The sequence below is a fragment of the Macaca thibetana genome, chromosome 13 (assembly GCF_024542745.1).
Source record: "Macaca thibetana thibetana isolate TM-01 chromosome 13, ASM2454274v1, whole genome shotgun sequence".
Classification (NCBI taxonomy): domain Eukaryota; kingdom Metazoa; phylum Chordata; class Mammalia; order Primates; family Cercopithecidae; genus Macaca; species Macaca thibetana.
The window spans coordinates 74,171,514-74,186,455 of NC_065590.1; the positions used below are offsets into that span (position 1 = coordinate 74,171,514).

At 37.7% G+C, this 14,942-nt stretch overlaps 1 protein-coding gene across 7 annotated transcripts in view; it reads right to left on the bottom strand.

The window, feature by feature from the left end:
* Window positions 1–14,942, bottom strand: part of LTBP1 (latent transforming growth factor beta binding protein 1) — a 446,965-nt gene that overhangs the window by 330,276 nt on the left and 101,747 nt on the right. Inside the window, exon 1 of one of the 7 annotated variants that reach the window (XM_050754126.1) lies at window positions 3,347–3,658. The exons of the other annotated variants lie outside the window; for them this stretch is intronic. The gene's annotated coding sequence lies outside the window, so the exon portion shown is untranslated. Of the gene's footprint in view, window positions 1–3,346; window positions 3,659–14,942 lie in introns of those variants that run through there. 7 annotated transcript variants of the gene reach the window in all.

Below are 14,942 nucleotides of genomic sequence, written 5' to 3' on the forward strand. Positions count from 1 at the left end.
AGAAAACAGCCTGATTTGCCTACCTGCTTCTGCATTCAATCTGTTGCAATATCACACATTATGTATCCTCTGGAAAACTCCATTGTACTCCTGAGACAATGAGTGTGAAAGCAAATAATGCCTAAGTATTATTATGAAAATAGTTTTCACCAGGTGTTCCAGATTCAAGACAATGCAAATTGTAATCACATCTGACTTTAAAAAAAAAAAAAGAAGCTGATAAACTAATTCTATAATTCGTACAGCAATATGAAGGGCCTATAAATGTCAAAAACTGCTTTTGAAAATGCAGAACAAAATTGAGGGCTTACCCAATTTGATTTGAAGACTTACTTGTGAAGCTACAGTACTCAAGACAGTGTGGAACAGGAGTCCCCGCTTATCTGTGGTTGGCTTTCTGTTGTTTCAGTTACCCATGGTTTCAGTCTCATAACAGTAAATGGAAATAAACAATTCAGAAGTTTAAAATTCCGGAAATAAACAATTCGTAAGTTTTAAATTCCAGAAGTAAAGAATTCATGATTTAAATTCTGAGTAGTGTGAAATCTGTCCTGCTGTGTCCCACCTAGGACATGACTCATGTCTTCTTCCAGCATATCCACACTGCATATGCTACCCACACATTTGTCACTTAGTAGCTATCTTGGTTATCAGATAGGAAAATCATAGCATAGTGGGTTTTGTACTATACACAGTTTCAGACATCCACGGGGGGTTTTGGAACGTATCGTCTCACAGATAAGGAGGCAATTACTATACTAGCATAAGGATCAACAACAGATCAACAGAATAGCTGGAAACTCCCAAACAGACTCACATATATGATCAACTGATTTTTTGATAAAAGGTGCCAAAGCATTCCAATGGAGAAAAGAAACTCTTTTCAACAAATGATCCTGAACAACTAGATATCAGTATAAAGAAAAAACATGAAGCATCCTGGATTCTCACCTTACAAGTGAACTCAAAGTTAATCCTAGACCTAAACATAGAAGCTAAAACAACAAAGCTCTAGAAGAAATCATAGGAAAATATCTTTATAATTTGAAAGCAGGCAAAGATTTATTGAGTGACACACAGAAATCAATAATCATACAAAAACAGATAAATCAGACTGCACCAAAATTAAAAAGTGCTCACCAAAAGACACTGTTAAGAAAACTAACACAGTAACAGGAAAAAATGGTGTGTGTGTGTTTATGAGACAGAGCGATAAAAGATTGGTATCCAGGATATATATTAATAAAAAATTCCAACTCACTAAGAAAAAAAAAGCTGGCCAGGCACGGTGGCTCACGCCTGCAATCCCAGCACTTTGGGAGGCCGAGGCGGGCAGATTACAAGGTCGGGAGATTGGGACCATCCTGGCTGACACAGTGAAACCCCGTCTCTACTAAAAATACAAATAAATCGGCCGGGCGTCGTGGCGGGCGCCTGTCGTCCCAGCTTCTCGGGAGGCTGAGTCAGGAGAATGGCGTGACCCCGGGAGGCGGTGGAGCTTGCAGTGAGCAGAGATCGCGCCACTGCACTCCAGCCTGGGCGACAGAGCAAGACTTCGTCTCAAAAAAAAAAAAAAAAAAAAGCTGAATAATAAATGAGCAAAAGATTCAAGATTCAATAGACATTTCACAAAGGAGAATATACAGATGGTTAATGTGTACATTAAAAGCTATTCGATATCATTAGTCATCAGGGAAATGCAAATTAAAAACATAATGAGATACCACTACACACTCAGAAGAATGATTAACATGAAGAAGACTGACAATACTATACTGTAAGACCAGATGTGGAGCAACCAGAACTTTCATCCACTCTTAGTAGAAAAGCTAAAATGGTAAACCGGTTTGGAAAAAACATCTGAGAGTTTCTTATAAAACTAACCACATACCTACCTTATACATAGAAATTCTACTCCTTGGTACTTACCCAACAGAATTGAAAGCATATGTCCACAGAAAAACTTTCACAAGAATGATCATGGCAGTTTTATTTATAATAGCCCCAAACTAGAAACACCCCAGGTGTTCATCAACAGATGACTGGACAAACAAATTGCCATATATTTATACAATGGAGTACTACCTAACAATAAAAAGGAATGAACTGCTTGTTCTACGACAGTATTAACAAATTCCAAAAATAGTAAAAGTATGTAAAAAGTCTTCTACAAAAGGGTACACATTGTATAATCTCACTTACATGAAGTTTCTAGAACAGTGAAAACTATGGTGAAAAAAATCAGAAGAGTGGTTGTCTCTGGGGTAGGACTGAGAAAACTGATGAGATAACTTAGATACTGGCCAAGGCCTCTACCTTGATAGAGTTTTGGATCACACAAGTATACATTTCTCAAAATTCAAAGGGTGCATGTAAGATTTGTACATTTCAGCACACTGTAAATTTCACCTTAAAAATAACACTATAAGCAAATACTGACCTCCAGTTAATGACATGCATGCTAAAGTGTTTATAGGTAAAAACTTACTCATGATGTGTGCATCTTAGTCTGAAAGGCATTAAGAAAACAGGGTGGATTAATGGATGGACCAGGATCATCAATCCATCTTGTAATATATATTTCTAAGATTTTTAAAACCCACCACATTTGGTTAGAAAAAGGAAGTCTTTCCTAAATATAGACTGAATTATCTTCCATAAACACTTCAGTTGCCTTATCCATAATCATCCCTCAAAGTTAAAGGAATGTGTCCCACCAACTCCAGTTTCTACAATTCAGTAGAAACATCCTTGTTATTGGTCTATGATCTGATATAATCAAATACATGGCTACAATTAGTTTTCAGTTTTGATTCATATAATTGTTTTCAAGAGCTATTTCAGAAAAAAAATTTATGAAATATAATTTTTTATTTTTGAAAAGGCTGCCAAACAAGAAAATTTCAATCACTATAACACACAAGTTTTTTAAAAACGTAAACCTTGTACTATTTTTTTTGTTTGAAAACCAGTAGCCCTTCTGATCCCCTCATTTTTCTTTGAATAAGAAAATAATTCACGCTCTAGTCACGTTGCTATTAAAGACCACAGTTAGCCATGACAAATGCATTTCCTTCCACACACACACACAAATCTGAATTTAAAATTCAGTACAACTAACAGCATTTAAAAGTTCCCTCCCTACCTCCCTCGCTATCTCACCTACCCACATATATCATACACACACATTCCACACACACACACACGCCCCCCAAGATGATTTAAGCAAAGCCCAAATTAAGATATAAACCTAAATGGCAAAATAATTGTACCATTATACTTTGGGATTACATTGTCCTCCATAATAATCAAAAGCCACATGTTACTAAAATCAAAAGAAACTTACCTTGAATCCAAATATCCCTACAGATACGTCAATTATCTGTGTGTATCCTAGGACTCCAGTGAGTATTTTAAAAATAGGGGGAAATTCAAAGGAAAATGGTCCATACCACTACTGTCATTTAGCCTCTCCACATTTATTTCCTCTCAACCCACTTCTAACACAATTTTGGAATCCTAAATTCTCACCCCAGGCTGCAACAGAGTGTAAACTAACTTAAATAATCCCTGGTTTTAGCACTTGAACAGTAGAAGGGTAAAATATGTGGGAGTGAAATGGAGTCTACAGTTTAAAAATAGGTCCATGTGCACAGTCCAAGGTCAGCCTCCAAGAGACAAGCTATGAAAAAAATCTCTGACATTGCCTGAACCAACAACGTGTAAAAGAACTTGGATTTCTCATTCCAAACTTCTCTTGGCTATTTTCTTCCTTTAAGGACTGAGTAAAAGGCCAGTCTTCCTGCCAGAGGTCTAGAAATAGCCTGTCTTCCTATTTGCCATAGATGTATCTAAAGTCTAGAAGGCATTTCTCTGTTGTTTTAGGGATGTGTCTGGTTTTTTTCTCAGACATTCATGCCATTTCTCTTTGTCAGCTGAAAAGCTTTTATGCTCAAACTTTCACTTCAGAGTTAGTTTGAAAAGTCTATTACAATTATTTGCTAAATGGAAAAAAGTCTCCCTCTTACAAAGTCATCTTATGATTCCCTTAAATGACATGTATTTGGTATTTGAACATGTATGTATCTGTAACTGAATCTACGCCCCCTGTATTTCCACCTCTTCAGGCCCAGACTTCTTAAACACAAGCCTCTCAAATCCAAAGGCTGAGAGTGTCTGGCTCCATTGTTTTAATCCTATAGCGGTTCTCTGTTTTTTATCCAAATTTTCCAGATCAGCCCTTCCACTGGGCACCACGGACATGGCAAGCCTAAACCAAAAAAGGAGTCTCTTTTAAGGTGTTTGAAATTAGATCCCTAGGCTTGCTAGAAGTTTCCATGTTCGTTCTTTTGATTTATGGGTCTCATTACTGGGGAAGGCTGAAATATCTCTTCTTTTTCTCCCTTAGTGGCTTCAAAGCACTGTATGCTTGATTACCCAAGTACATTAAAACTAATTTAAATCATCATCTTAAGCATTATTGTGTTCAACAAACCAGAAAAGACCTTGGAATCCAAAATATATGGTCACATTTTATACTTAATAGGACACAAAGTAGCAAATCCATCAACATAATGGTATATAGCTTTTTATGGGCACAGGCAAAAAACACTTCTTAAATGTTGCATTGCCTACTGCTGCCTTTCAAAGGTGAAATTCACATCATCCTTTTCCTTCCGCTCCTGTAAGACAAACTTAATTAATGAAGATCTGTTGTAAGGATAACTTCAAGTGGCAGTAAGTGTGTATGGCTGTGAAAATAACAAGATAAATGCCCACATTTGTATAAACCCGAGCTAAAATTATAAGACAGCATCACACATTTTCCAACATGCATGTCATATTCAGCACTTCTTTAGCTTAAATGGCAATGCTTTTCCTCATGCGACATTTATAGTAAGGTACCATTCTCAAAAGAAAAATAAATGCATTGAATTAGTACCAGTGAAACAGAATTTCTGGAATCAAACGAATAATCAAAAAATTTCAGAGAAATTGCTGATCTGTGCTGGAAACTATCAAAATATGAAATTCACTAAAGTATTTTTTAACATGCCATTGAGAGCAGCTATCAATTTAAAACACAAATGTAAGAAAATATGCAAAACTTTATCTTCTTGCAGATTTATCATTATAAATCGGTGACTCCATATCTGGAAAATATTTCAGAATATTCATTCTTGAAAAGAAGAGGGGAAAAAAGGGAAAACAGGAAGACCCAACTGTTTGATTTGGTGGAAGACACTATGTTTAGACATCATTAGATAAGTTTTGGTCCTGGCTTCGATTAGGCAAATAACTTAAACATTGGACGCTTTAGTTTCTCATTTGTAAAACAAAGGAGGTGGGGTAGTATATTTCTAATTTTCTTTTAGCCTCTAAGAACCTATAGTCAATGGTCTTTTGCAAAATTAGTTGAAATAATAATGTAATTAATAATTGAATTTTAATACTAACATAATTCTATTATTCCATGTTTATTACTTTTATAAATATTAATGAATTTCTGTATACTTCATTATAGTTATTATTAGTCTACAAGAGTTTTAGAAACGCCATGAAATGCTTCTCATTAACTGTTCAATGGCCTGGAACGAATTGAGAAGTCCCAGTTTATCTCAGGCCAAAGTAATTGGAAACCAAAGACAGAAACACTCCTAGGTTTCTTACTTTTATGAATAAGGAGAGCACAGAGAATTTTTAAGACAGTGATAATACTCGTTATGATACTATAATGATAGATAGATGTCATTATACATATGTCCAAACCCACAGAATGTATAAAACCAAGGGTGAACCCTAGGACTTTGGGGAATCATCATGCGTCAATGTAGGTTCATCATTTGCAGCAAATGTACCACTCTGGTAGGGGACGTTGATAATGGGAGAAGCTACACCTATGGGAGGGGAAGAGAGGTTGGAGGGGCCAGCGTATATAGGAAGTCTGTACCTTCCTCTCCAATTTTGCTGTGAACCTAAAACTGCCCTTAAAAATGGAAATGTTTTAGGCCAGGCGCAGTGGCTTACGCCTGTAATCCCAGCACTTTGGGATGCCGAGGCAGGCAGATCACTTGAAGTCAGGAGTTCAAGACCCAGCCTGACCAACATAGTGAAACCTCGTCTCTATTAAAAATGCAAAAATTAGCTGGGTGTGGTGGTATGCACCCGTAATACTACTCGGGAGGCTAAGGCAGGAGAATCGCTTACACCCAGGAGGCAGAGGTTGCAGTGAGCTGAGATCACACCAGTGCACTCCAGCCTGGGCGACAGAGCGAGACTCCATCTCAAAAAAAAAAAAGTCTTTTTTAAAAACTATATTTTGATCTGGGAGTCAACCCGAAAGAGCTTACAATGACTAAAGGTGGAACAATTTGAGCAAGAAAATAATAATATAACCTGAAGAATAAAACAAATGAGGCTAAGGTACTATAACTAAATGATTAAATAAACACATGGGTAAAAAGTGACAAATCCTCCATACAGAAAACTTACAAATAGTATATGAAGATACATTCCCTTCTAGAGGTAGAGCTTAATTCTCTTCCAAGTGTGTGCTTAGTGACTTGCTTCCAAAGAAAAGAATATGGAAAGGGAAAATGGTAATTTTACAATGGAAAAAGCTGGTAGACACCACCTTAACTACGTGGTCAAGACTAATATCACCAGTGATAAGTCATGTTGACACAATATAACCCCCCACACAATGTGATGAGAAGGGCACTCACTTTTGCAATATTCCATCCCAAAACCCATAATCCCAGTCTAATCATGAGAAAGCATCAATAAATCCAAATCAAAAGACAGTCTACAAAATACTTTCAAATAGTCAAGATCATGAAAAAACAAGGAAAGACTGAAAAACTGTCACAAATTATAAGAGACAGGACAACTGAATGTGAAGTGCTATCCTGGATTAGATCCTGGAACAGGAAAAGGATACACTGGTGAAATCAGAATAAAATGTGTAGTTTAGTTAATAGCACTATGCCAACATTAATTTCTTAGTTTTGACAAATGTACATGATAATGCAAGATGTTAACATCAGGAGAAACTAGACAAAAGGTATACGAGAACTCCCTGTATTATCTTTGCAACTTTTTATGAATCTAAGGTATTCAAAATAACACTACTATAATAATCAAAATGATTTAAATACTTAGTGTAAAATGTATTACATGGTGACTGTGAGACTGTATTAACTCATTTTAATAAAACAGGCCAATAATCCAAGGAATTCTGACATATCGGTGACACGCACATATTAAGTCTCGGAATTTTAGGTTGTCGAAGCATAGCTTAGCCTATCCTAATGAAGAGAGTTTGAGCTTTCTTGCTAGTATACTACCAAAGGTGGTTGCTCATGGATATCACCAATGAACGCATGTCTCTTACACATCTCTCCTGCCTGCCCAACCTCAAAAGATTGAAAGGGTAGTTTCTGTACCACTTCTTCCTTCCATTCCCTCAAGCCTCAACTCTCACAGGTAACAGTAAAAAAGAGATAAGGATGTTTTTCATCTGACATGAGATTGGAGTTTCAGAGGTGAAAGGGACCTGAAAAAAACTAGAATTTGAACAAGATACTGGATTTTAAACAAAGCATGATTATAAAATGGTGAATAGGAAAAAATAAAACTGTTCTTATAAATGTCTCCTCAATAAACCAATTTCTGTTAGCATCACACTTTCTTCTTTACTTGGGCCTCTATCTTGGCTTTACACATTTTCTTTTAGACAATATGTTTATTGCCAACAAAATATGTAGTTGCCAAATAGTAAATCAAGTCCCTAGACTCACGTGTAACACTAGATTTTAATTATTTGGATTTTTTTTAAAAATCCATTTCTCTTAGCATTCAATAATAGGGGTTTGGTTTGGTTTCTATTTTCCCATTCACTCACAGAGATGATGTTTAAATATGTTTAAGTCATCTAGTTCAATCTTAGCTAGGTATGAACAACATTAAAATTGGTTTACCATTTTTAAAAGTAAATATTAGAGGACACCTCTTCAAAGAATCACTGCATCACTAAATATTTTTTCCAAATACCACACACCCAGGTATTTGGCAATCGGTAAACTTTGCTACGAGACAGCTCATGAGTTTTTCCCATAGCAATGGTCGAATGACGTAGCCCTCCACTGGACACCCAGAAAGCTGCCCTAGTCCTGGCTAAAGTCTCAAAGCTCTGGACAGGAAAGTCATCGAAATCCTTACCAGCTTGTCCACCCAAGGCACAACTATGAGACTAGGCTGTACCACTAAAGTCAGTGACTATAAAACTGGACTGAGACATGCAATGCTGAATCCCAGCTTTGCACACACATCTGTTTAAAATTCGAATGGCTTGTGCAAACCATGGATCGGTATTCAAATAAAATTTTTAAAGAGACTATATTCATTGAAAAAGGAAATGAAAGTATGTGCCTGTGTCTTTGGGTTCTACATTTCCTGGGGAGAGCTGATAGGCCTTCTAGGACTTAGATGGTGGTAAGCCTAGCAGATTGAGCAAGATGTGGAAGCAGACATAAAGTGGATTTGAATGAGTCACCAACATCTCAGGGCCCTCTCCACAACACACAAGGCCAGCTCTGCAAACCCACAGCAGCTTTGCACACTTCACACAACTTGGCAACACGAGCACAGGGAACCCAAGAGCAGCCTCAAGGGCAACTGAGTCATCAGAAACAAAATCCAGCTCTGAATGGCACTCTGGGGCCATGCAAATATTTAACAGGCACATCTAGAGAATTCTCAGTCTCAATTAGGAGAGGACCACCATCGTCAGAATGAAGGGGGCTGCCTAACTGCCTCTCAAGTCTCGGGCAATCCTCATTCAGTAATATTGCAGAGGACTACAGTATTTTTTGCATTTGTTTTTTTTTTTTTTTTTAATTTTGGAAACAGGGTCTTGCTCTGAAACCCAGGTTGGAGTTACAGTGGCATAATCATAGCTCACTGCAGTCTCAAACTCCTGGGCTCAAGTAATCCTCCCACCTCAGTCTCCCAACTAGCTAGAACAACAGGCACACACCACCACATCCAGCTAATTTTTGTATTTTTTTGTAGAGACTGGGTCTGCCTATGTTGACAAGGCTGGTCTCAAACTCTTGGCCTCAAATGATTCTCTTCCTTCAGCCTCCTAAAGCACTGTGATCACAGGCACAAGCCACCACAGCGGGCGGGGACTATAGTTTTGACAGCACTTCCTTCTGTCCCAACCCATGGAGCTTCACAATCATGCTGTGAAGAATTACCATGCTCCTTTTCTGGCTGAGGAAACCTCAAGAGTTTCAGGCCGGGCACGGTGGCTCACGCCTGTAATCTCAGCACTTTGGGAGGCCGAGGTGGGTGGATCACAGGGTCAGGAGATCGAGACCAGTCTGGCGAAACCCCATCTCTACTAAAAATACAAAAATTAGCTGGGCATGGTGGTGCGCACCTGTAATCCCAGCTACTCAGGAGGCTGAGGCAGGAGAATCGCTTGAACCCGGGAGGCAGAGGTTGCAGTGACTGAGATCGCGCCACTGCACTCCAGCCTGGGCGACAAAGCAAGACTCGATCTCAAAAAAAACAAAAAAACAAAAACAAAAAGAGTTTCAATAATTTGCCAGGATTATAAAGCCAGAATGGAATAAAGAAGACACCTGAACCCAAATGTTCTATTTCAAGGCCCAGGACTCTTAGACACTGTCTATAGCAGAGTAACACTTCAAACTCAGTGAAGTTTTGAAGTGTTACTCTGCTTTAAACTTAAGGATCTCTCTCCTCCCATTTTTTTTTAAAGCAGAGTTCTGTATTTTTTGAAGACTCCATAATAGTTAATTAATTTGAGCTTTTTTTGGTGTCTAATGTACAGTTGAGCTGTGTGTACTATTCCTTGGAACCTGAATTTTCTCCACATGGAGAAAGATTCAGATCCTACTTTTCACCTTTTGACATCTACTCAAAGAATAGAAGTTCTTCTACCTGTTAGGTCCTATAGATACATCTCAACCCATATTGTCACCTGAATGTGCTACAGATAGTGTCTAAGAGTCCTGGGCTTGGAAACAGAACATTCCTCAACCCCTCAGAAACCACGAAGATTTTATTTAAAGGTTCTCAGCAGGTTGTCTGTAGACCAATGGCCACCTATTTGGATCATACACCATACTGGGGGTAAGGGGGAACCCTTACGCCTATAATCCCAGAATTTTGGGAGGCCAAGGCAGGAAGATCGCTTGAGGCCGGGAGTTCGAGACCAACCCAGGCAACAAAGCAAGACGTTGTCTCTACACAAAATTTGTAAAAATTAGCTGGGCACAGTGGCCCACACCTGTAGTTCCAGCTACTCAGGAGGCTGAGGTGGGAGGATTGCTTGAGCCCAGGAGTCCCAGGCTGCAGTGGGCTGTGATCACACCACTGCACTCCAGGCTGAGCAACAAAGCAAGACTCTGTCTCATTAAAAAAAAAAGAAAAGAAAAGAAAAGCCTAACCTCCAAAATATATATTTATTCACAAATTATATGCATGTTCTATATCAAGATTAGAGAATCTCAAAGTTCCTTCTAGCTTTGCTGTAACACTTCTGATTCAGTATATATTCTAAAACTACACTGTCTATATAATATGTATATCACAAAACATACTCAAAAATAGAAATTTGGAAGACTGAGATAAAGATGAAATTTAATTTTTTAAACTATTTTCCTTTATCAACCCTTTTTATCACTACAAATATTTCTTAGTGACTGTGGCATGACTGAATGGGCTTCATTTTTTAAATCTTGGTTTAACACTTACTGATACGGCAAGCCAGAGGTCTCATTTTAAGCCCAGTATATGTTAATATTTAGCTTCAGTGTCTGCCCTAGCTCAAAAGAGATATCTGAAAAAGACACATTGATGCAAATGGAAGAAATGTACTTACAAAGTCATAATACTCATGTTTCAATCTCATACACTAACTACTCAAAAGTTTTTCACTAAAATTAGTAACTTTCCATTTTCCCGAATATCATTTCATTGGTCTTACATACTTATTGGAAAATGTTACATTTTGACAAATTTTTATTGGGCTTCAAACTCTCTGGAAGATTTTAGTTTGTTTCCAATATTTTTAAGTATGCAAATATGAGTAAATATGTAATGACACCTATTGTTTTTAGGAATGAAAACCATGTCACAATGGAACTATTTCTACACATTTAGTTTACAAGTGCTCTCCGTGTAGCACCAGATCACCAGGTTTTTTTAAAGGTGACTTTCTTATTCATTGTAAACATATCACCTCTACTTTGAAAGGACAGATGATGTGTATTAACTTTTAAATTATCTGCAGGGCAACAAGACCACTCATAGCTGAATGTCATGCAGAAGGCCAATAATTTCAAAATGTCTTTTGTAAAAAACATTCTTAATTCACATTCAACAGTTCCATTAAAATATCTGCTGATTAGCATCTGTGGTATTAGAGATTAGCAGCATCATTCTCAATCTCATTATTAAATACTGTAAGATTTTTTGGCTATTTAATATCCTTCGAGGGAAGAGTGTGTGCTCTGTTGACAGGGGCCGACTCTTCAGAGAGGTTTATCTCTACCTGATTAGGTAGACTTACAGATGATAGGATATTAAATAGACAAAAAATCTTACAGTATTTAATAATGAGATTGAGAATGATGCTGATAATCTCTAATACCATAGATGCTAATCAGCAGATATCTTAATGGAACTGTTGAATGTGAGTTAAGAATGTTTTTTACAAAAGACAAATATTTTGAAATTGCTGGCCTTCTCCATGACATTTAGCTGAGTGGTCTTGCTGCACTGCAGATGATTTAAAAGTTAATACACACAATCTGTCCTTTGAAAGGACAGCGAGCAAGGCTGCAGATCTTCTGGCATCTGGACCATAGGAAGGACCAGGGTCAGTCTGGATGTTGACTACTACATAGGTTGATTTCTATTTTTAGACAGAAGTAAACATAAGTACAATGTCTATTCTTTTTTTCTTCTTGCAGCCTTAGTGGAACGTCTCATGCTCCTCTGTGTGTGAGCACCTTGCTGTGGAAAGCACTGCTATTAGGCATCATTGTGCCTGGTCAACATTTCACTCTATCAACCACTTCTAATCCAGTCACCTGTTATTCTCTACTATTAGAAGACAACAGGATTATTCCTCTCCAGGAGAAATCTGAAGCATTTTTACTGCACTCCCAGAATCCTCTGAGGGTTCTGGATGTCTTTCCTGCTAGTACTCAGCCAGTACTCTAAGGAATGGGTTCAGTTATGGTCGCACAGCTCCTTGTACTAAATAAGTGCTCTTCATCTCTTTCCATGAGGACTAGTTACACCTGAAATCCTCCTCTGCTTCTGAATGTCGGTTTTATTCTTATCCTTACAACACATCTCTGAATCAACCACTCCAAAATGGTGTCGGGTAACAACACAATGCCTGCAACAACACTAAGGCTCTTAATTTATGCAAGCTTTATCCATTGTGGTTTAAAAAAATACTTTTTCCATCTCACATGCAAAGACACACATAGGCTCAAAATAAAGGAATGGAGGAATATTTACCAAGCAAATAGAAAGCAAAAAAAAAGCAGGGGTTGCAATCCTAGTCTCTGACAAAACAGACTTTAAGCCAACAAAGATCAAAAAAGACAAAGAAGGGCATTACATAATGGTAAAGGGATCAATGCAACAAGAAGAGCTAACTGTCCTAAATATATATGCACCCAATACAGGAGCACCCAGATTCAAAAAGCAAGTTCTTAGAGACCGAAAAGAGACTTAGACTCTCACACAGTAATAGTGGGAGACTTTAACACCCCACTATCAATATTAGACAGATCAACGAGACAGAAAATTAACAAGGACATTCAGGACTTGAACTCAGCTCTGGACCAAGCAGACCTAATAGACATCTACAGAACTCTCCACCCCAAATCAACAGAATATACATTCTTCTCAGGACCACATCGCACTTATTCAAAAACTAACCACATAACTGGAAGTAAAACACTCCTCAGCAAATGCAAAAGTACTCAGGCCACAGGGCAATCAAAGTAGAACTCAGGATTAAGAAACTCACTGAAAACCACACAACTACATGGAAACTGAACAACCTGCTCCTGAATGACTACTGGGTATATAATGAAATTAAGGTAGAAATAAGTAAGTTCTTTGAAACCAATGAGAACAAAGACACAATGTACCATAATCTCTGGGCCACATTTAAAGCAGTGTGTACAGGGAAATTTATAGCACTAAATGCCCACAGGAGAAAGCAGGAAAGATCTAAAATCAACACCCTAACATCACAATTAAAAGAACTAGAGAAGCAAGAGCAAACACATTCAAAAGCTGGCAGAAGACAAGAAAAATAACTAAGATCAGAGCAGAACTGAAGGAGCTAGAGACACAAAAAACCCTTTTAAAAAATCAATGAATCCAGGAGCTGGTTTTTTTTAAAAGATTAACAAAATAGGCGACTAGTCAGACTAATAAAGAAGAAAAGAGAGAAGAATCAAATAGATGCAATAAAAAATGATAAAGGGGGATATCACCACCGATCCCACAGAAATACAAACCACCATCAGAGAATACTATTTGACTTCCTCTACGCAAATAAACTAGAAAATCTAGAAGAAATATGAATTCCTGGACACATACACCCTCCCAAGACTAAACCAGGAAGAAGTCGAATCCCTGAATAGATCAATAACAAGTTCTGAAATTGAGGTGGTAATTAATAGCGTACCAACCAAAAAAGTCCAGGACAAGACGGATTCACAGCCAAATTCTACCAGAGGTACAAAAAGGAGCTGGGACCATTCCTTCTGAAACTATTCCAATCAATAGAAAAAGAGGGACACTTCCCTAACTCATTTTATGAGGCCAGCATCACCCTGATACCAAAACCTTGTAGAGACACAAAAAAAGAAAATTTCAGGCCAATATCCCTGATGAACATCGATGCAAAAATCCTCCATAAAATACTGGCAAACCGAATCCAGCAGCACATCAAAAAGCTTATCCACCATAATCAAGTTGGCTTCATCCCTGGGATGCAAGGCTGGTTCAACATACACAAATCAATAAACGTAATCCATCACATAAACAGAACCAATGACAAAAACCACATGATTATCTCAATAGACGGAGAAAAGGCCTTCGACAAAAATTCAACAGCCCTTCATGCTAAAAACTCTCAATAAACTAGGTATTAATGGAACATATCTCCAAATAAATAATAGCTTTTTACAACAAACACACAGCCAATATCATACCAAATGGGCAAAAGCTGGAAGCATTCCTTTTGAAAACCAGCACAACACAAGGATGCCCTCTCTCGCCACTCCTGTTCAACATAGTGTTAGAAGTTCTGGCCAGTGAAATCAGGCAAGAGAAAGAAATAAAGGGTATTCATAATAGGAAGAGAGGAAGTCAAATTATCTCCATTTTCAGATGACATGATTGTATGTTTAGAAAACCTCATCATCTCAGCCCAAAATCTCCTTAAGCTGATAAGCAACTTCAGCAAAGTCTCAAGATACAAAATCAATGTGCAAAAATCACAAGCATTCCTATACACCAATAATAGAGAGCCAAATCATGAGTGAACTCCCATTCACAATTGCTAAAAAGAGAATAAAATACCTAGGAATACAACTTACAAGGGATGTGAAGGACCTCTTCAAGGAGAACTACAAACCACCGCTCAAGGAAGTAAGAGAGGACACAAACAAATGGAAAACAATTCCATGCTCATGGACAGGAAGAATCAATATCATGAAAATGGCCATACTGCCAAAAGTAATTTATAGATTCAACACTATCCCCATCAAGCTACCACTGACTTTCTTCACAGAATTAGAAAAAAACACTTTAAATTTCATATGGAAACAAAAAAGAGCCCACATAGCCAAGACAATCCTAAGAAAAAAGAA